Consider the following 14,524-nt stretch of genomic DNA (forward strand, 5'->3'; position numbering starts at 1 on the left):
CAGCCATTATACTGTACATTATATTTTGTATGCTTTTGATGAACCCTTGATCTCAGATCTGTGAGGCAGACGTGCTAACCACTCAGCCACCGTGGTGCGTGGGTTTCCTCCGGGAACTCCGGTTTCCTCCCACATTCCAAAAACATGCAAGGTAGGCTGATTGAACACTCTAAATTGTCCCTAGGTATGAGTGTGTGCGTGAATGGTTGTATGTCTCCTTGTGCCGTGCGATTGGCTGGCAACCAGTTCAGGGTGTCCCCTGCCTACTGCCCATAGTTAGCTGGGATAGGCTCCAGCACCTCTGCGACCCTCGTGAGGAAAAGCGGCATGGAAAATGAATGCTTTTGATGACCTGCATGAGAACACTGAGCATCATTGTTACATTAATCTTGTTGAGTGTAACCTTGACTGTGTCTCAGTATGCCCAAATATGGACTGTTATTTTCCTGTTGTTTTCCATTGTGCCCTGAATAAATGCAAGGGAGTACAGTGGTTTCTTATCTTTGTTCCACCCGGCACCAGTATTCAAGGTCTCAGCTCAAGATGTTTTTGTATGGAAAAACACCAAGGCTTGTGAGATGGAGTTTCGTTTCTGGGTAAAGTTTCGTTTCACGGGACGCTTCGGCACTGCCCTTTTTAACAGTATAAATGTCCAGCTTCTATTGTACAGCTTCGTACTTTCTGGCTGATCTCAGCTCCTAGCTGAGTCATCATTTTGTATCCGTGATATATCATGTTATATAAAAGTCATCGAAGTAGGCAATCCTTGGCTGTCTGATTCATTATTCTCATTTTGTTATCTGTTGATACTTGTCTCGGAATTCAAACTTGAGCTTCCCTGACAATAAAGAAATACAGAAAAAAAAAAATCAGTGTATATTAAATGCAGGGTGTTTTCACTTTACAAATTTCAAATCAAACACTGAGGTGCTTGTGCAAATACAGTTTCGCAGGGTAAAATGATTGAAACTGTGAAGACACATTTCGCGGGCCCAAAGATTGGTCCATATTGAACTTACCGCTACGGGCTATTTAGACAACACCTCATTCAAATGAATTCTTGGCCAGCATTTGATTCTTTTGGACTGTCACGCACCATGTATGAAGTGCTCCACAGACAATGTTGCTCTGCTTATCTGGGCCAGGCTGTAATTGTTGTGTGCAGCTGTTAGTTTGAGGAATGGCACAATAGATTTCATGTGACAGCTTTACTTCCACTAGCCACAAACACGCAAGTGTCAGGACCAGCTCTCGTGAAGTGAAGTAAAAGCCTGCTGGGAATTGGAATCATGTAAAAACACACCGTTTACTATAGTTAGGAAATGGTCAGAAGCAAAGGTTCTAATTCCTTTTCGGTACAACCGACAATCCCATTCAAAGTATACAATATATCTTTAACGACAAGCTGTTGGCGAGTTATCCACAAATTATTAGGGCTATGTTAAACAAATTAATCACTAAATAGATTTTTGTATCAATTTGAATTCTACTTTGCTGCTGGTGGTGGTCAGACGTTTCTTTGAATCTCTGTTTCAGAACTCAGCAATAAAGACTATACTGTACACACGAAGATATTTGCCCTGGGCTCAAGTTTGGTTGATGTTTGATCACAAGTTTCTTTCTGAGACATGGCCAAAATATTGTTGATGAAACATCGTTGAACACTTCTGAGATTTTATAATTTGAGATACTGTTTCACAACCTCAAGAGACTGATCCACTTGTGACATCCCAGAGATTTTATTGAACTGTAACAGAGAAATGGTCCAAAACTCATCCTGATTGTTGTGCATGTCTGGTCTGAAACTCAAGAGCTGGTCTTCACACTGACAGTGTCCATTGAAAGGCATGTCCCAATCCATTAAAACTCAGCAGATGCTCCACTTACGCACTCACAAAAGGTCCTCCTCGTTGGGCGGTAGGCTAGCATGCTTTGCTGACTGCCTAATCCCAGAATGCTTTTTGTGCAGCTACCACAGCTGGAAAAAATAAGCTTTAATGGCAGCATCTTTTGGTGACATGACTTTTAAATTAATGTATTGAAAGTTTTACTGTGTGTTTTTTAATTTCTCTAGCCTCATATTCTTAAAACAAAACCCCCAAATTCAGTTAAAACGTGACTGTGAGTGGTGGGTAATGGTTAGCTTGGCACTATAAAAATGTTATATAATATGTTATATGTTATAACATTACTATTATAACATTACTATTATAATAGTATAGTATAGTATAGCATAGTATAGCATAGCATAGCATAGCATAGCATAGCATAGCATAGCATAGAATAGCATAGTATAGTATAGTATAGTATGGTATCATTAGAATAGTAAGTTATTATAAATTTATATTATTTTATTGGATTTGATGTAAAAGAAAATTAATTTCAGTTTTACATTATGCAACCAAGAAATACACTGAAGCCTAGACCGCCCCTTTTGGTTACTGGGGAGAAGGATCCTCCGTCAATCGTGTCCACAGCGTCCTCCTCCAACGGTGAAGGTTGCAAACTTTGAATTGTGACACAGGTATGGATGTTTAGTTGAGTTTAATGGTGCCAGCGAAGAGTTGACCTGTTAGGAAATCCGAGGGTTCACTTACTTTTACCTCCATATCCTGTGAATGATTAATTCATTGGCTGCCACTGACGTTGCTAGATGTCCAATCAATCGAATAAATGATTGCTAACATCCTTTTCCAGTCAAAATGGATTGGAAATCTCTGGATGGCAGTAGCACTCAAACTTCCAGCATTCACAGCCAGTCCTCCCAGTTTAAATGAATTGGACAATTTTGAACCAGTTTTCACAGTTTAAACACTTGGAGCCTCACACACATATTGACATTAGAAATCATTGCATCTGCAAATAAGTGCTCATTTTTACACACTGTTATTCACGGAACACTCACGCAGGCCATTCACCAACTATGTAAAGCATAGTTGCCACTCAGAAGGTCTGCCCACGAGTCTTTGCGCATGTGAATGCGCTATATTACTAATAATAATATGAAATCTTTGTTTTTGTTGTTATTGATTCATGTATAATCCACCTGAGTGTTCAAATAATGGCTTTTTTATTTTAATGCATACACTGCACTACCCTCCCAACACAATCCCATCACGGTGCTGGGTAATGGCTGCCAGTCGTGGACCTGCCAGCCAGAGTAATAGGGTGGTAGGTGGGTCTCACACTTTTTCCTCTATGGCATGGCTCCCAGGGCGTGGCCTCCTCTCTGCCTGTGCTGCTGGCCGCGGGAGTGGGGGGATGTCAGGGCGGCGATCTCGCGGCTCCTCGGCACTGTCCTGCTACCGCCTTCCCCTCTCTTCTCCGCCTGGGTATCCGCTCTGCGCCCCGGCGTGGGTTGCTGGCTGGATGCAGGTGGGTCGGCTGGATGTTGCCTGCTCTGGCGTGGGGCCCTGCCCCGCCCTGGGGTTGGTGGGCCTTTGGGGGTCTCGCCATGTACCGCGGCGGCTGGGGGGGATGCGGCTGTGGCTCGTTTGGGGGCGAGGGTGGGCTGAGGGGTTGGTGGTGTATCCCCTCTTCCCACCCCAGAAGGCTGGTTGATGGGGGCGCGGGTGGCCTGGGGGACCACCATGGATCCCTGGGTGGCGATGTCCTCTTGCTGGGCTGCGGGACGAGGGATGGGCTGCGCTGGCTCGCAAATAATGGCTTTTTTATTTTACTGCCATTTGCAAGAACGAGAAGAAAGATTGCAAGAAACCAATTCATTACAGTCTGTGCCATTCACCACAATTACACTGCTGGCCAAAACTATTGGCACCCCTGTAATTCTGTCAGATAATGCTCAATTTCTCACAGAAAATGATTGCAATTACAAAATTCCAGCAGAGCATTCATTCACATAAGAATCTCATTGATAGATACCGGAAGCGGTTGTTTGCAGTTATTTTGTCTAAAGGTTGTGCTACCGAGGATTAGGCTACATGAATCAGAGAAGCATAATTTTCATAATTTTTCAAAGGGTGCCAATACTTTTGTCTGGCCCATTTTTGATTTTTGTGAAATGATAATGATTTTTTTTTTCCCATTCTCTTTTTTTTTTTTTTTTTTCCTTTGCAAGCAAAAATAAATGAAGATATTACTACCAAAGCATTTGTAATTGCAATCATTTTCTGGGAGAAATTGAGCATTATCTGACAAAATTGCAGGGGTGCCAAACCTTTTGGCCAGCAGTGTACACAATTACACTTGATGGTAGTAAAGTGATGAGACTCAACGGTAGATCGAATGAAGGTATTCATGTTTTGACTTTTTAAATTGAGTTAAATAGATGTGTTACTATGACCATGAAAAAGATTATTTCCATATAAGTTGAGTGGTTATCTGCATCTTTTGCTTCAGCTGGTTTACAGGCTTTAATGTAGCCTAAAACGCCAGGAACTTTCCACTTTGCCCTTTCACAAGCATTTCACTGCAATATTCATACTGCAGCATGCAGTTATGGCAAAAGTCTGCTTTGAGCTGAGCAATAACTGCATCCCCTCACTGTGGCTTATCCCCTTCACGAAGGCTGACGGCAACTGTTGTAATGTAATATGCAGCCGTGGTCATGAATTATGGAGTAGACTGTATTATCATCTGCTATATTCTTGGGATTTTGTTTTAGTTCAATTTCATTGGACTGGAAAAAAAAAAAAAAAAAAAAAAAAAAAAAACGCTACCTTTTTGTATAGTATAATTCCAGTTTCTGTCCAATTCAGCAGTTTTTTTTTTTTTTTTTTTTAAATACAAGGAAAAACTTACTATAAATTATAGATGTATGATTACTTGACACCTACATTGTTGATCATAATTTTTTTTTTTTTTTTTTAAATCAAAACAAAGAAACATTACAGAAGTTACCTGGACAGTATATGTACAGAATATTTGTAATTTTATAGCATGACAAGAAAAGACAAGAGCTATTGTCCACAGATTTGTTATGTTGGCACTTTAAAACTGGAAGGGGGAAAAATAGGATTAAAAAAAAGAGGGATAAAAAAATAAATCACATTGTCAAACTGCTACCACGAGACTTAAAAGTCCCACTGTCATGTCAGCGGGCACTTGCTGAATTAGACAGATAACACTTCACTGAACCCCAATCTGCAGTCCTTTTGATCATGAAATAAACCCAAGTAGCCAATTCCGCCTTTCTAGTCCCAGTTTTACACTCCAACTGTTGGCCATTAACTGGAAGTGATGTAGAGTGGTGTGGATTTTTTTTTTTTTTTTTTTAAACTTCCAATGCATTTTTGTCATTGTTGAACTGAAGACGGGTTTGCCTAACTCTCAGATAGAGAAAGGACAAAGACGGAGATATATTATGCAGGTACACAAACTATAAAGAGTAGGGGTCTGAGGTGGTGACATATCGCGATACTTTGTAGCCCAAAAGCTTATCGATACACCATGAATCGAAATGTCGTTTTAAAAAGGTGTCACTGTTTTAAAAAATCTTCCATTAGAATAGTGTGTTGGCATCCAATTTATTTTGACTGCATTGGATGTCTAGCACTGTCAATGGTACTGAAACCAGAGCTTTCAGAGCCAGTCTTTTGTGGGGATTTACAGGTCATTTCTGTTCATATTAGGGCATATAGAGGTTACCTCCTGTGCATTTGGGGACCTTCTTGGGTCACTTCTTTTTCATTAACCCAGTACTTCTCAAATAGTGGGGCTCGCCCCCCTGGGGGGGCGCAGAGCGATGCCAGGGGGGGGCGCATGTGACCTCGGGGAACATGCATTTTTTTTTGTTTTTTTTGTTGCTGTTCTGGAATAAAGTGTACTTGCACATCCACTCAGTAGGTGGCAGTGGCGCTCTCATTTTCAGAGTGCGCGCAGTATTTTTGAACTAAGGAAGAGCACTCAGCACACACACAGAAAACAGATATGAAGAGCAGTGTGCCACCGCCGTTTTCAAAAGCCGTTTTCCGACCGGACTCACTCACGCAGCGACCCACTGTCTTGTCCGGTTCTCACGGTTCAGAAGTGCCATTTTCGGCTTGGGATCGTCACGACGACCGCCCTCACCTACGGTTCTACCTCGGCCGCCGAGAATGCGCTTTTTTCGTGCTGTTTGCCTTTAGCTTTGAATTTTAATATAGTGCGTGATGAGGAAAGACCACTGTTTACTGTGTCTAATAATAATTATAGCGGACAGCCAGAAGCCAAATCAATTAAGACGCCACTTAAAGACAATAGACCCCAATCTCATTGATAAGCCGCTTGATTGTTTTTCAGTGAAAACGTGCCGAATATTGCCAACAATCGTCCTGCTTTGTCAGTGTTATGTCAATAATCCAGTGAGCATTGTTAGCATGCTCTTTGCAAAATAACTCCACACCATTGCAAAGGAGGTAAATACTGTGAGCAGCAAAAATAAAAACTGCCCTGTCCAAGGACACTCTTTTTTTTCTTTTATTCAGTTTTGTTTTTTCGGTCAAATTTTTTGGCATATTGTCCTCATGAGTGAATGTTTCTAATCAATTTTAATTTGTTATTGTTTACTGATTTTATCACATTTTATTGTTCTGTATCAAATGGTCACAAATGTACCTTGAGTGTATTTTTTACAGTTTGGAAGTGACTTTTTTTTTAATTCAGACAAATTGATGCACGTCAAGTCTTCTCTGTTACAATCAAAACAATGTTAATAAAGTTATACTTTATTATAAGTTGATCTATGTCACTTTTTTTCTTCATTAGAAAAAAAAAGGACACAATGTTAGGCAGATGCGTATTTATAATAGTAATTTTATAGACAAATGATACTATTTACAGTGGCGGCAGAGAGTTTGGAGGGCGCGAAACATTTACGGCTTCCTTGGGGCGGGCGTGACAGAAAATAATTGAGAAGCACTGCATTAACCCAAAATCAACAGGAAGTGACCTGTAAATGCTCCAAAAAGAAAAGGAAGTGACAGAAAATCAACAAGAAATGACGTGAAATACCCCAAAATGAACTCATTGCCTGGCATTGGCTGCCAGACGTCCATAGACGTCCAATTCGTTTCAAGTGGGACCCTTCCACTTCAAATAGATTGGATGTCTAATAGTTATAAACTCCTACCAATTCCGAGCACAAGGGCGAAAATAGCTTGTTTTTCTCTTTATTAGTTGTGTAGAATATCCTAGAAGGATTTCTTGACTAATTGTTGTGCCACCATCTAGTCAGATTGTTATCGTGAGCCTTGTATCGCAAATCGTATTGTAAGGTACCCAGAGGTTACCACCCCTAATAAAAAGTGTGTACCTGTATTCAAAGCTACAATTTACCTGGTTCGAGTTTGTCAGTGTTTATGTGCTGTATCCACGTGGTGTGACTGATTACATGTTTGTCACACAATGGCTAAACTCAAAAGCATCGTCATTTTCTGTCTTTGAACATTATTTTCTCCATTATCGTAGTTCTTAGAAATTCGTGATTTGCATATTTAGATTCTTTGAGCAACCATCTTTCACATGAAGGTCATTTAAACTAGTTCTATTACTTTAAGAGATTTTATTTCTCATATTTGCTCAGTCTGACTGGCTGTTTTCCCAAACAAATCACAGACATACAATTTTTGAGTGTTGTCCAAACTGGTGATAAACTAAGCACCATGAAATCAAAGGTATGAGATCAAGTGCAAAAATATATTTTGCCACCATGCCGACCGACGACAATGAGAGCACGCATACACACAAACACGCACAAGCAGTCAAACAAAGAAGAGTCATTATTCCGCTGAGCAGATGCTCTCTTTTTATCATCAAATGCATACATTACAACAAAGATGTACAGGATATTAAGTACAAACAAAGAACAAAAAGAGAAAAACAAAACAAAAAAGAAGCTAGTCACATTAACAGGGACACCAGCACATTATGATGCAATACAATGCTTTTGTCCAACAATAATAAAAAAAAAGCGTTTTATAGACTGCTTATTTATTTTGCAGAATTCTACTTCTGTATTGTGTTGTTTTTAAAACAGTTTACTGGTGTTCATGTTATTGTGTCCATTCTCTCTCCTCTTTGACTTATCTTCACTTCCACTCGCTGTAGACCGTAGCCAATTGAGCTAAATGTACTGGAAGAAACAATAGTAGACTGGGGTTAATAACATTTAATTATTTAGGATGATAGTATTTTAGAATCAAAATAAAGCCACATATGAGTTCCTCTTCTTAAGCCTGTCATTAATTCATTTACCTTCAACAAACATAGCAAAGTTGATTTGATCAGTCAGACTAGGGCCGGGGTTGGCAACCCAAGATGCGAAACAGCCATATTGGAGCAAAAAAAAAAAACAAAAACAAAAAACAAATATGTCTGGAGCTGCAAACAAAATAAAAGCCTTATATAAGCCTTATAATGAAGTCAACACATGCTGTATGCGTCTATCTTTGCTTTATTAGCCTACTATCAAAATGACTAAGTTGGCTACCAATACATAATGAGCCTTCATGATTACCGTATTTTCTGCACTATAAGGTGCACCTGAAAGCCTTCAATTTTCTCAAAAGCCAACAGTGCTCCTTATAATCTGATGTGCCTTATGCAGTATATGGATCAATATTGGTTAATCATGGCATGACATTCCATTTAGCTCAGCTCCATCTTGTAGATGCATAACGCAATGCCAACCACAACTACTACTACTACTGCGCCTTATAATGCAGTGCGCCCTATACATGAAGACGGTTTTAAAATAGGCCATTCATTGAAGGTGCACTAATAAAAGAAGGTTTGTATCACATTTGTCCTCCTACAAGAACCATATTAAAACAAAAAATATATTTCCCTGCCGAATCTTTTTCCATTTTCAAACATTTTTGAAAAAGCTCCAGGGAGCCACTATGGCAGCACTAGAGCCACGGGTTGCTGACCCCTGGACTAGGGAATGTTGGTTAAGTTGTATATTTCATCACTATTTTTCTGATGGTCAGTGGCTCAACAAAGATTAGGGACTGCTAATGTTATGAATATTGACTACATTGCATAAAGGGTGTCTCATCTCTCTAATATACTCCTTCTAAAGTCCTCTTCCGGTACTAAAATGATCTTAGAATTGTTCAGTTGTTTTCCCTGTTTTTTACTGCCAACTGAAGAGACATGAAGTCAAGTTATTTACTGTAGAGCTACTGCCAACTAAAGAGATGTGAAGTCAAGTTATTTACTGTACAGGGCAAGAGACAAAATTAAAGTGCAATATTGAGCACGACATAAAAATATTACCATTTGATTGTATTATTATGGAACAATTATGAGAAAAAAAAAACATTTTTTAAAAAGTTGCATGATATATTAAACATGAAATTATTATCTCAGGTTTCATATGCCCCTGTCAAAAACATTGGAAACTTAGGGGCCGTTTACACGACAACGGTAAAGAGAGTGACAATGCAAAAACTTTTCAGGAGAGCACTATCGACGGCATTATGGGGGGCTGAAAACACAAAAATATGAAAACTCTTTCCAGAATTGAAATCTTGAAAACGCTCCCCCCTGTCGTTGCCGTCTATAGTTGACAATGCAAAAGTGAGTGACAACGGACTTCGTACTTCAGAACAGTAGGTGGCGATAATGTTCCAATATATTTGTCAGTTAAAGGGGTGAAGATACTGATGACGTCAGGGCACGCGGACAGTCCGACAGTTTATGAAAACTAGACGTGTCGTTTACTGGTTTCAAGGTATAGCATGGTATGAAAACGTTAAGGTTTCAAAACCGCGAAAATTTTCCGACATACAGTCCCTAAGGCATTACGTATTTTTTATGTCCCAAAAATGCATGGAGAAATCCCTCGCTTGCAGCTACATGGCTCAACCCTCCCCCGCCGGTTGTTGCTCAGTGTCAGCGAGTCAGCTGTGTTACACAATGTTTTTTTTCCCTCATCGAAGAAAACAAAATTGCTGGTATGGGAATACTTCGGCAACAGAAAATTTACAGACGGCCACGGTTTAAAAGGAGGAGGGCCAACCGACATGCATAACATGTTTGCGGCGGGTGGCTGCCGAGGAGGCAATACCTCCAATATGATTTGGCATTTACAGTATACAACATTAAGGATTAGTAAACACTGTCATGAACGTTTCACCAGGACGAATGCTGAAACAGCAGAATGGAAGGGTTAGAAGGAGGAATCAAGTTTTGGTGGTGGTGCCACCTACACATTGGGAATGCGTACTACATGGGCAAATTGGAGGTTTCATGCACTTTTGCGCTTCTGTGTGCACGGTTTTCCCCACACATAATGGTCATGTAAACGCAGAATTAAAAATAATGGCAAAACGCCACTTTTGCGTTATTGTGCAAGATCGTTGTCGTGTAAACGTGGCATACCTGCTGCTTTATTTTGGATCGCTATTGCCGGTTTGCACTACTGCAAGATTTATATCATTATAAATTGATACTCATTATTAATACATTGGTTTATTCTCACTATTCCCTTTTAATTATTAGTAACAGTCAGCAGAAGTGAAGATAACTGTGAGAGGGGTCTAATGCACTTTTTCTCTCTTCTTTGTCTTACAATGACACCCATTGAACATAAAAGTAATTTATGTATGTCAGTAATTTTTATCATTATATATATTTATATATATATATACAGTACATCATGTCAAATATATCAAATATCTGAACTCAGCTAATAGCACTTAAAGTTAAACAAAACATTTCATATTAAAATAGAGTTGATTTTAGAACAGTTTTCCCAAATAGATCACACGAGAAATGTTCTGGATGGCAGATATTTTTTTCCACACTACTTTCAGATACATTTCATCTCACCACCCTCACGATATAAATATTTCTAAGCATAAAATGAAGACCAGGATGAATAAAGAACATCTTCAAAGACTTTAAAATTTTAACACGATTACACAATTTAGTGCCAGATGGTGTGTGTTTTACCAAAGAAAATGTGGGCCACACTGAAAAGAAAAAGAGAAATTACGAGTTCTTAGGGATAAAATTAGCATTAAGGAACTTTGAGCAATTCATTCATATTTATGTACAGGAATTCTCTTTTTCTTCGAAATAAATTTGTCATTATAAGAAGTCAATGTAAAAATTCCCAACAGATTCCAATGTCGCCAAGTAGATGTGTCATATACTACTTGGCATAAAATTTTGCTTACTAATTGAACAAATAACAACAGAGGCACGTTGTTTTTTCGTTTTTACCGGTGTAAATTCGCAAACAAACATTTATACTTTAAAAGTGTTGTGTGTGATATGGCAAAACACTGTTCGATTACTTGTCCAGTTTATACACATTTAATTTAATAACATCCCTAACAGTCCTCGTCTTTGAACGCATATACAGTATTCACTAGCCGCAGACAGAGGTGGGTAGAGTAGCCAAAGACTTTACTCAAATAAGACTAGCGTTACTTCAAATTAAAAGTAACCCTCCCAAAAATTTACTCAAGTAAAAGTAAAAAAGTATAGGGTGAAAAGAATACTCAAGTAATGAGTGACCGCTAACAATATCAGATTTTTTTTTTTTAAACAATGGTATACTTTTCCCAGTACATTGTCATCTATGTGAACTATTATCATCATACTGTACTATAACCTATTACAGGTGGTCCCCGGGTTCTGTCCTTACACTGGCGCCGTAACCTGAATTTCCACAGAAGGTGGAATTAACCCTTTAAGTACCCCTAAATACCTCCTAAATCTCAAAATAACAATCCAAAAACATGTTTTATACATCATACTAACAAATTACAGGTAGTCCCCGGGTACGAAGGCGTTACCGATGTTCGTCAGCGTCTCGCATTTCTCCGACCTCCTGATGATATTCAGCTTCGTTACCATCGTAATGGCATTCCTCTTAGCAGGAGCAGCATCAACCAAAGATCCCGTTTTCATTTTGGGGACATGATGCGAAAAAGGATGGTGAAAAAGGTAGACTGAGAAAAATACGGGGATCAACCACACGCTCTACACTGTCTGGCGACAAAATGGCGGACGAGACAATGTCTAAAAAATAAAAAAATCTACAGAAATGAAACATCACCCATCCAAAGAGTGAATGCCCTCTAGTGCAGAAAATATATTTTTTATCATGAAATTTAAACGACCATACCTCTGGTTGTAGGTAGTCTATCGATGCGAAATAAAAACTGGGAGAGAGGTTGAAATCCACGTTTTCGAGTAAGGCTGATGTCAGCGCTCTACGTGAAATAGTTCATTTTTTTAATGCTGCTTTAAAGATGCTATGTGATTGAACATGCTGTGAGCAGAGGACTTCCGACTAAGCTTGCGTGTGGTCATGTGAACGTGTTGTTGCATCTGATGGTGTAACTGAGTTATGAGATTATTGTTGTGCTGTCTCTTTGGTGAAACTGGTAGAGCCACTGTGGGAATCCTTGGCAAGATAAAATAAAATCTAATATGTAGAATAAAGAGGAAAATGGAATGAATGTAGTGTAGCCTAAAGTAGCGAAGTAAGAGTCTTCACAAATCTACTCAAGTAAATGTAAAAAGTACGGCATTGAAAAACTATTTTAAGAAGTACATTATTCTCAAAATGGTACTCTAGTAAATTTAACAGAGTAAATGGAACGCGATACTACCCACCTCTGGTCACGAATTAATTATTTTTGGAACCTATCCTTATTCATTTGGTAAAGCGTCACCTGAATAAGTACTGTAAACTGTATACTGTTTGTGGTTGCAGTATGACTATTCTTTAAAATAAATACGATGTACAGGTATTCCCCGGGTTACGAATGAGTTCTGTTCGTACGCTGGCGACGTAAACCGAAGAAAAAGTCAGAATTAACCCTTTAAGTACCCCTAAATCTCAAAGTAACTATCCAAATAGTCCAACAGCATTGTATTTTGTTTAATGATGGAGGATACACTGCCCTCTGGTGGCAACGTTGGGTCTGGCTGGACTGTCGGCTTGAATGACTGAGGAGCAGACTTGTCTGACATGGATAAAGGACAGCTGTGCTCTGGTTTGTCCCACATAAGGCAGCAAATTTTTCAGCTAATATGTTTGTGTATGCATTTGTAATTAAGTTTAGTGCTACAATTTGTGGAGTTATGTGTGAGTGATTTGCTATGAGAATTTAAATATGTCAGCATTCATAGTATTTATGATAGTGGACTTTTGTTAGGCAAATTAGGCTAATTTAACCGACTAAATTTACATATTAATGAGACTAGATGGACGTTTGAACACCAATTGTTTGGTGTCAAGGGTTTTATTGTTAAAATGTGTGTCATTTTGAACGTAAATGGATAAATGTGTATTATAGCTTTACAAATTGTTAAAAGTGAAGGAAGTAAAAAGCTTTAAAAACCACAATTGCCTTGTTTGCTGTCTGTCAAGCTGAAAAACTTCACGTTAAGTGAAGACAGAACACATCAAATTAATAAAGTAAAAAATAACATACTGTAAGGTACAATAAGGAACTGTTTACGTGAAAAGACAACAACAATAACAAAAAAAAACGACTCGAGACAATATGACAGAGTCGAAATCACGCAGGTCGAGTACGTCGTAACCCGGTAATATTATTCTGGTAGTAGTTGCCCCCGCCACCCCTTTTCTTTACATTGGGGCCCAATTCTTAGTCTTTTGGTAATGTGGCCTGAAAGCGTACCAACAATGCAGTTTGATATGATTTGTTTCACAGTGTATAATTGGATGTGCACAAGCGCACACACACACTCGCATTGAACCATTGGTCTGCTACTGTAAATGCTTCTGATGACGTGAGCTTCATTGACAAAAACTATTCCTTAAAAAACACAACATATATTGTATGCTGAGTCATTCAAAATGGCCACATTTGACCATGTGGTGACCTTTGTTGACTAGGTTGTCCAGATATTAGTCATTTTATCACGTGATGTGTCCACCTCAATAAGAGTCCTGTACTGGTTGTCCATGCTTAGACTGTCTTTGTTCACACTGAGTCTGTTGGCTACATCCTAGTGAGTCCTGTGAACTCATTTGGCCCGGCTGAATTTAGCAGTGAGTCAGCAACGTAGGGATGTTCATAAAATCACCTTGGATGGCCTCACAATGGCAAAGGGAGAAGATGAAAAGGGTGATTTTGGAAAGATCTTCCTATAAATTCTCGTTGGCAGTCTCCTCCAGATTGTATGGACAAACCAGAAGAATGTTTCACTGCTGATACAGTACTTTTGTTACGCAGGAATTGTTTCATTGTTTTGTATATAAATGTGACTGCATTGAAGAGTCGATGTTGAAACTAACCAGAAAAGGAAAAGCAAAAAGTAAAGACGTGGCTTCGAGCTTGTGAACGTTTTTGTTGGGCAGACATAATGTTCTGTAGTGATTGGCCACAGCCCATCTCACAGCATGGATCAGTGAACCTGTTGAGGAACAAACGATTAAAAATTCTGCAGGGCCGAGAACGAAAAGTGGTATATGCCATGCGGCAAAACGGATTTTGCCATGTGGCATTTTTTTTGCCATCTGACAAAATGCATTTGCCATGTGGCATTTTTTCTTTGCCACGTGGCATTTTTTATGCCATGTGGCAAAATT

The 14,524-nt window shown here is 39.1% G+C and overlaps 1 protein-coding gene across 1 annotated transcript in view; it reads right to left on the reverse strand.

The window, feature by feature from the left end:
- Window positions 1-4,804: 4,804 nt before the first annotated feature.
- tafa5l (TAFA chemokine like family member 5, like) overlaps window positions 4,805-14,524 on the reverse strand; it is a 165,794-nt gene continuing 156,074 nt past the window's right edge. Inside the window, exon 7 of the mRNA XM_057818957.1 lies at window positions 4,805-14,349. The gene's annotated coding sequence lies outside the window, so the exon portion shown is untranslated. The remainder of the gene's footprint in view (window positions 14,350-14,524) is intronic.

The sequence above is a fragment of the Corythoichthys intestinalis genome, chromosome 2 (assembly GCF_030265065.1).
Source record: "Corythoichthys intestinalis isolate RoL2023-P3 chromosome 2, ASM3026506v1, whole genome shotgun sequence".
Taxonomy (NCBI): domain Eukaryota; kingdom Metazoa; phylum Chordata; class Actinopteri; order Syngnathiformes; family Syngnathidae; genus Corythoichthys; species Corythoichthys intestinalis.